Raw genomic sequence first — 7,818 nt, forward strand, 5'->3', positions numbered from 1 at the left:
GAGCCCGGGAGCCGGGAATGGGCACCGTAATGCTCCGCGGAGGCGCGCACCCGCGCGGCGCAGCCGGCCCAGCTCCCACCCTCGGCGTTCGCCGCGCACCGCCCGCCTCCTCCCCCTCCCCGTGTAGGGGCCGCTCCTCGCAGACATACGGCGCGGTGAGGAGTGACCGGCCCCGTTCCCGGCCCCGTTCCCTGCCCATCCCCGCGGCCCTGGGGCGGGCTGGGGCAGCCGGAGCCGGGACCAGCAGCAGCGATCCGGCCTCCATCCCCCAGGGCTCGGAGGGGCTTCGCCGACCGCGTTCTGTCATTGCCGCGGTGCAGGCTGAGCGCGTCTCCTGTTCAGCTCGCCCTCACCGCCTCGTTTTTATACGGAGGGTGGTGAGAGCCTGGCCCAGGTTCCCAGAGAGGTGGTGGATGAACCATCCCTGGAGACATCCCAGGCCAGGCTGGACGGGGCTCTGAGCAACCTGAGCTGGTGCAGATGTCCCTGCTCATGGCAGGGGGGGCACTGGGGGAGCCGGGAAGGCCCCTTCAACCCAAACTATTATATTATTCTATGCCACTTTATTCCCATTCAAAAATGGAGTGGGGTGGGGTTACTACTTGCAATAACAAAGATCCCCTCGTGGCTCTTCACCCGGCTCGCACCACCCAGCATCTCACCCCTGCAGAGTTCAAGCAGAGGGTGTGGGCAGCAGAGGCCTCGGCTCCAAACCGCTGCCAGGGTCTCACCTGTGACAACCCATGGAAGCACCTGGCCAGGGATGCTCCACAGCTCCGGGCTGTCAGGGTCTGCGTGGCATGGCTGGGTCCCTTGGCCACCTGCATCCCCACCCAGCAGGGCAGCGAGGGACACCCCTGATCCCCACGCTCCCGTGCACCCCATGTGCCTGCAGGGATGAGACTGGGCGCTCCTTTCCCCCCCTTTCCTGCAGAAAGGCTAAAAATCCTCCCTAATAGTGCTTTAGAAGATGGGTGGAACAGTTTAACAACCATCTTCACATCCAAACAGGTCATTACTACCAGTCCCTCCATAAATGTGTTGGGTTTGAGGTGGGCATTCTAACGGGAAGAGGAGGTAGAGGATGGAGAGTTAAAACTATTTTTGGGACTTGAAAAAAAGCTCGAGCCTAGGAAACATTCTAGCAGATAATTCAAAGTCAATGTTACATGACATATGCTGTGCATTAATTTAAACCAGAGAACTATTAATAGTAATCCAGGAAGTGTCCAAAAGTAGCGAGTGTTAATTCATCCGATTCCATCTGTTTGCATTGTGTGAATGTTTCTAGCACATTGCGACTGCAATCTGAGTACGCCCATTTTTCCACTCACTGAAGCCACCGATTTCCAGCTGCATATGATTATTCTGCTTTTCTGTTTGTATGTGTTTACACAGGGAATGTCAGGCCCTGAAATCTGCAAATATATACATGTGTGAGTAATCCCACTGGAGTTAATCAGACTCTGTGCATGTATCAAGCAAATGCCATGCGGATAAGATTGTGGCCGGCTACAGAAACGTGCTGTCCCGTGTTACACAGATGCGCACGCACACACACGTGCACACAGATGGAGACAGCACGAAGCAAAGACCCATTGTATGTCTCTGAGAAAGCGCTGCTCTTCTCCAAGAGGGAGGGGAGAAAACACCTCATAAACGTCTGCCGAGACAAAGACTTCGCTCTTGAATTACTGCCTGCACGTAGAGTTGCACCCAGGGAAAGTCCATCACACAGAGCGGACAGGAAAAGCCAATGCGCCACGTAAGTTGTGGATGTCCCATCACTGGAAGTGTTCGAGGTCAGACTGGATGGGGCTTTGAGCAATCAGGTCTAGTGAAAGATGTCCATGTCAGGAAGGATGGACTTGATGATGTTTAAAAGGTCCCTTCCAACCCAAATCATTACACGATTCCATGAATAAATTCTCTCACATAGTGTGTGTGCATACAAGAGCAGACCTAAGCATGAGAGACCACCAGAAAGGTTTCCTCTTTCCCACCCTTATGGAATTTCCTTTCCAAAATTTGAGATGCAGGAGGGCTAATTTAATCCTGCGTTAACAGAAAACCTCACTTGCCTAACTCCTTTATACAGAAATTGGGAATCCTGCATTTCTGAAAATTTCTTATCACTGCCAGAACATGGAAAGAGCAGTCCAGCCCCAGAAGCCCTGATATGTAGAACACAGAATAGCCAAGGTCAATCAAGAGACCTCTTGGATTTTAGGTTTCATTTGCCCTTCCTGACAGATACTACCACCAACAGAAGAACTTGATTAAGTGGCAGGACACACAAAGTTGGCTCAATGACATCCCCAAAAATCTATGTATAGCTTATTGAATAGACTTCTACAAGTGATTTGTTAGTGTGGACTGTTTAAGACCAAGGGTAGGCTTCGAAATGCAGTAATGACACGGGCGACTTCAGGTCTCTGTCTGATGAGCTCAACTTGGAACCCATGCTCTGCACAGGCATCCAAGCCGTGTGTCACCTGCTCCCCTGCTTCCTACTTCTCCAAAGTCTGTAGCACAAGGGCTTGAGGCAACTAGTTGCTGAGTTTTGATGTCACCTTTGTTCATCTGTCGGTGCCCTGCTCTTCATTGACTTTTTCTGCAGATGAGAGAGCCAGATGAGGTCTAGCAGATTTGATTCCAGCCGTCCACCCACCCCTGTGCTGGAGGCGACCGACAGAAGGGCAGTCAGATGAGATGTGCCTGCACCTCCACCGCGCCTGACAGATGTGCTCTGACATCTGAAGCTGCGAGGAAGGAAAGCCTGTGTGTGGATACCAGAGTTTGAATCCACAAGCTGAGGTGGGGACGCACCTCCTGCTCTGCCACCAGAGAGGCCACAGCCTGGCTGGAGGAGCAGGACAATAACTGGGAGCAATCAAGATTTAAATTAACGAAATAGTCTCTCCTTGACAGCCTTTGCACTAATTGCAGATCATCACTGCAGTAGGCTACACAGCCGAAATGGAGCAGGGGCCAAGAGCCCTCCTCTTTGTGAATGATTTGTTATTTGTCTTTTTGACACATATAAATGTACAGGAGTATCAACAGAGATGAAAAATACCCTCAACTCCACCCTATCTAATGTGGAACACCTATGTACAAAAATTTAAAATGTATGTATTTTCAATTCAAAGATACAAAACAGATATAAAATAGATCTCTATCAAATACAGTATATCTTGTGTGCTCTCAATGGGAAGGTATTGCTTTCCACACAAATAGGTTTTCTCCAAAATATTAACAAAACCCCTGAATTCATTTAAAAGTCAACATCAACAAGTGAATTTCAGAAAAATCACAAAGATTACTCATTCCTTTTCAGACAGTAATAGCCCAGCAAAAGTCCACAAAGTCAGTGTCAATGACTTTAAACAGTAAGAGATCACTGAGCTTGGTAGAAATGTACACATGACTTTGTAAAGAGAACCAGGAGCTTCTGTAGATTGACTCTAAATTTTACAGGGCATGGAGCGTCAACCAAAAGAAGTTTAGGAAAAAGTGAAGTAGTATGGAGGAAAAAAAACCCAGTATTTTACCATTATAAATCCAATAATGCCAAACACAAAAAATCATGGTATCAACAAATTCTGCATCCATATCACGGGCAAGTCAGTATGATTGATGTCATGGTGTCGCTGTGTTATTTCGAGTACCAAGGTAAGTGCTGCCACTGACAGGCACTGAGTCACATAACCTTTCTGCCTCTTGTTTTCTGATCTTAAAAGTTAATTCATTGAAGGAAACGTTTTGTCTGAAGAAACAAACTCATGCTTTGCAAAGAGGTGAATGTGACCTATTGGACACAGAGACCTATTACATGGAATTTCAGTCTGCAAAAAAAATTTATCCAAGCATCTCTTTAGGAACTAGCAGCTTCCTCTGATTCAAAAACAATTGTTGTATGCCATTTTCTTTTAAATTAGGGCAAAATTGTATGCAATAGATGACAGATTAGATGTGTTAGGCTGCTTATTTTTTACAAAATTGTTTGTGCCTATGTGTTGTGCTCCAGGATGACTGGTATCTCAGAATGAGGGCAAAGACAAATCACGACTAACTTCAGTGGAGGGACAGTGTACACTACAATTAACACCTCCGTACAGCCCAACTTAATTTAAATTAATGTTTGGATAGAGGCTACATATTTCTAGTAACCAATTTCAAAACCTGGAATTTTATCAGCATTATGAGGATACTGGGTAGTTACTCTGCCTTAACACATTGTAATTCTTCATCATGTTTTAGAATGCAAAGAAGGAACCCAGCTTGTTTTATACTGGATTCCAACCACAGAATGCATCAGTATTTGAAAAACATGATTATTTCCAAAAAAAGGAGTTATCCCACTTATGCAGCCATTGTCAATAAGCTTCTGCTGCTCCAGTTAAGTGGTCTCAGAAGTTGGGGGGTGATCCTCATGTGTCATGGATGCAGCAGTGCCCCACAGAGATGAAGGCTGAACGTCTACTAAATCGGGAATTGAGGGACACTGGGAAAAGTGATGGGTCTCCACCATAGCTCTTGCATTTCCCTCCTAGTGACCTTGCTGATTTGGGGGCTAGGGGGAAAGCCCAGAAATTTATCAAAACATGAACTGTCATGTTGACAGGCACCTTTTAGTCTTCTCTGACAAACCACATGAACAAAAAGGTGGGGAATGAACAGTTGAGTCTACATCTGCAAGCTATATTTGGGCTAAGCACCCCTCTAAAGCTCATGGCCTACACATGGTGTTCTATTAAGACACAAGTATCCATGGAACATCATCTCACGCTGAGGGGATGTGCATGCAGAAGCATTTCAACCAATTCGCTAAGGTACCTGTTCACAAACCACATTCATCCTTTAAAATACATGACTAAAATGCTTTTGTATTGGGAATTAATTTTACTCAGTTATAATCAGATTGCTTAAATGCAACCTGCGAACACAAATGTAACTCATTGAGCCTGATAATTATAAGATTAGGTCCTGCACAAGAAAAATCTTTTGGATCGTAGCCATAAAACATTTTGCAAAAAGTGAACCGATCTTGTGTCTTGTTTGTTAGCAGTTTATTTACTCCATCCATTGCTTCCTTGTTCTTCTTATGTAAACTTCCTCGAAGCAAACACACTGAAAACATTTTCCACGGAAAATGTGTCCCAAGTAGTTCAATAAACAACGTGGTAAATAAGGGACTGCAAATTCAGAGAGCCATCTACTGGCAGCTAAGTGAAACGAACTAAAGTCATCATGGGCCAAATCTTCTCCTCCTCTCTTTGCAAACTATTTAAAGATGAGGAACTACGCATGGGTAATGTAAACTGTACAAGCATAATTGTATTCTCAGGACATGTACAGCAAGAGTGCAGATGCTGGTGTTCTCAGAGCAAGAAGGAGCAGCCTCGTTTGTGCAGCACCCAGATTCTGCTGGGCGAAGGAGAAACTGAGTACTCAAAGAAAGAGTGAGGACTCTCCGAGCACCTACAGCCTTCACTACATCCCTCACATCCACGTTCTTTCTTGTGTAGACGGCTCAAGCCGCTGCTTTAGGTGGAGCAGCTGGGGGGGACCATCAGGCCCTGGGGCAGGAACGGTGGCCAGACTCCTGCAGCAGGAAAAGTTCCTTTTGAGGGAGAAATGGAAATTTGAGTCCTCAACTGCACTAGCCCTTCTGCAGCCTTCTTCATGTGGCAGAATTTGATGTTTGCTTCATTTTTGCCTTTATTCTTTGTCTCCTGGCATTATTACTTTCAGATTTCTTCATTTTAATACATGGGTTCATGAATTTAAATCTCCTCAGCTAAGGACTCTCAGTCCTCCCAACTGAGCTTCCATTTTCTGCTCATGTTTACCATCTCCAGGTAGTTTATATTTCTACCCTGAGCACAGCTTTCAACCTCTCCCAGTTTAATACTCTGTAAATGCCACTAACGTGCTTTTTATTTTCTCTTCCAGATGTTTACCTAAGATGTTACATGTGAGGAGATTCATACCTGGGTGGACAGGTGACTCTGGTCTGGAGAAGGACTTCGGGGCCACCCTCAGCAGATAGCACAGTCAGAGTCTGTGCACGCAGGTGCGAACACCTCAAGAAGCAACCTGGGAGAATCCTTTGCTCCCTGAAAGGATTCCCCAAGCACACAGCCTGCCTGCTGTGACTATCGACCTTGAAGATCCCAACTTCTTTGCGAAACCCATGATGTTCTGGAGTAATAGGTTTGCTTCAGAGACAAAATAGTTGTCACAGCTTTTAGTTTTTAATCAATAATGTTTCTCATCTTTATAAAGCTCTGTATCATTTATCTAACCATGCCATTTCCAGTAGTGTTGCTAAGCACAAGCAACCCTTCCACAAGCACATCTGAGGTTTTCTTTTCATAAATGGGTGGGAGGAACCTTGTTGTAACCTGTTACAACAAGTAGTTTTGTGAGCAGCAGAATTAACACAGCACAGACTCCAGTGTTCTCCCTGTATCCTATTCCAGGGTCTCTTTTTACCTGAGCAGCTATTTCCACAAAAACTTGAGGTATTTAGTGTCTCTGTGGCTCTCCAAACTTGATTGAATTGCAAAGCGGTTTCAAAACTTTCCATAGGGAAACACACCACAGAAGGCTTACTTCCCTAGCAAATGAAACTAGAAATAAATGAGGAAAAACCCCCTTCTCTATAGCTCCTTGATGCAAGGCCTGCTCTGTTTAGACAAGAGACAAACGGGTGTTTCGGGAAGCACAAACTGTCAGCCAAATGTTTAATGGGCTTTTCTAAATATATTGGAGACTACTGATGAATGCTTACATAACTTCCCACAGGCAATCTAGTATGCTAGTGCTAGGTAAGGGAGTAGAAACTTCATTCTCCTGACTGCCCAGCAATTCGGTGTTATCTTACCATTCTGCAGTAACTGGTGAGTAAATGTTGTATAACCGTGGAATCTCTAAGATCCATAGAGCAGAGAGCACCCTCTCTGATTTTCAGTCTTCTTGGCGTTGCCAGTGTTACCCGCTTGGTTTACCTGTTAAAGAAAGCAAAGACAAATGATATTTTCCATGAACACAGATTTTAAATATATCCTTACTAGTACTATATTAGTGTAGCACAAATAGAGTTCAAAGGTGGTTTGCATGGCCTTTATGCCATTAAAATGTTGAAAGTGTAAACTCTGTGACATTTGTTAGAAGTTTGTTGAATGCAGTATGTTCTCTCCCACTCCCTCTGTAAATCTTTCCTACTGACATAGGAATTAGTGAATGAGAAGAAAACTTTCCTTTACAGGTAAATATTTGTGGTTGCCTGAGTAATTATTTTGCAAGCACAGCTTTGTTTTGCATGATCTGACTGATGCAAAAAAGCAGAAAATAGTATCTTCATTCTCATAACCTGATTACCTGAGGGATTTACAATGTATATCTAGATGGCATATCATGTGGCCTATCAAATCAAATCAGGGCATGGTTACTAAATCTCAGAAGAAGGTGTGGGCAACTAATTTCAGGCAAAGTAACAGCCATTTAACTTAACTAACTGAATAATCCTTTGTTCAGCATTAAGCCAAATCCAAGCCACATTGGCTACTCAGCTCTCAATATTCGAGACCATGCACAAACAGACAAGCACATTCATCTTTGAGAACAAAAGCAAAGATGAAATTTTAAAGAACTATTATTTCTAAAACAGGTCATAAAATTGCAAAGGCAGGAGGCCTGTTTCCTTCTGCACTGACAGAGTCTTTAATGAGTTTAGTACAAACAGCAACATGGTTTTTATTTTTAAATCTTTATCTTCGCTTGGAATATAAAGACATATGTGGTGTGTGT

The sequence above is a fragment of the Caloenas nicobarica genome, chromosome Z (assembly GCF_036013445.1).
Source record: "Caloenas nicobarica isolate bCalNic1 chromosome Z, bCalNic1.hap1, whole genome shotgun sequence".
NCBI lineage: Eukaryota > Metazoa > Chordata > Aves > Columbiformes > Columbidae > Caloenas > Caloenas nicobarica.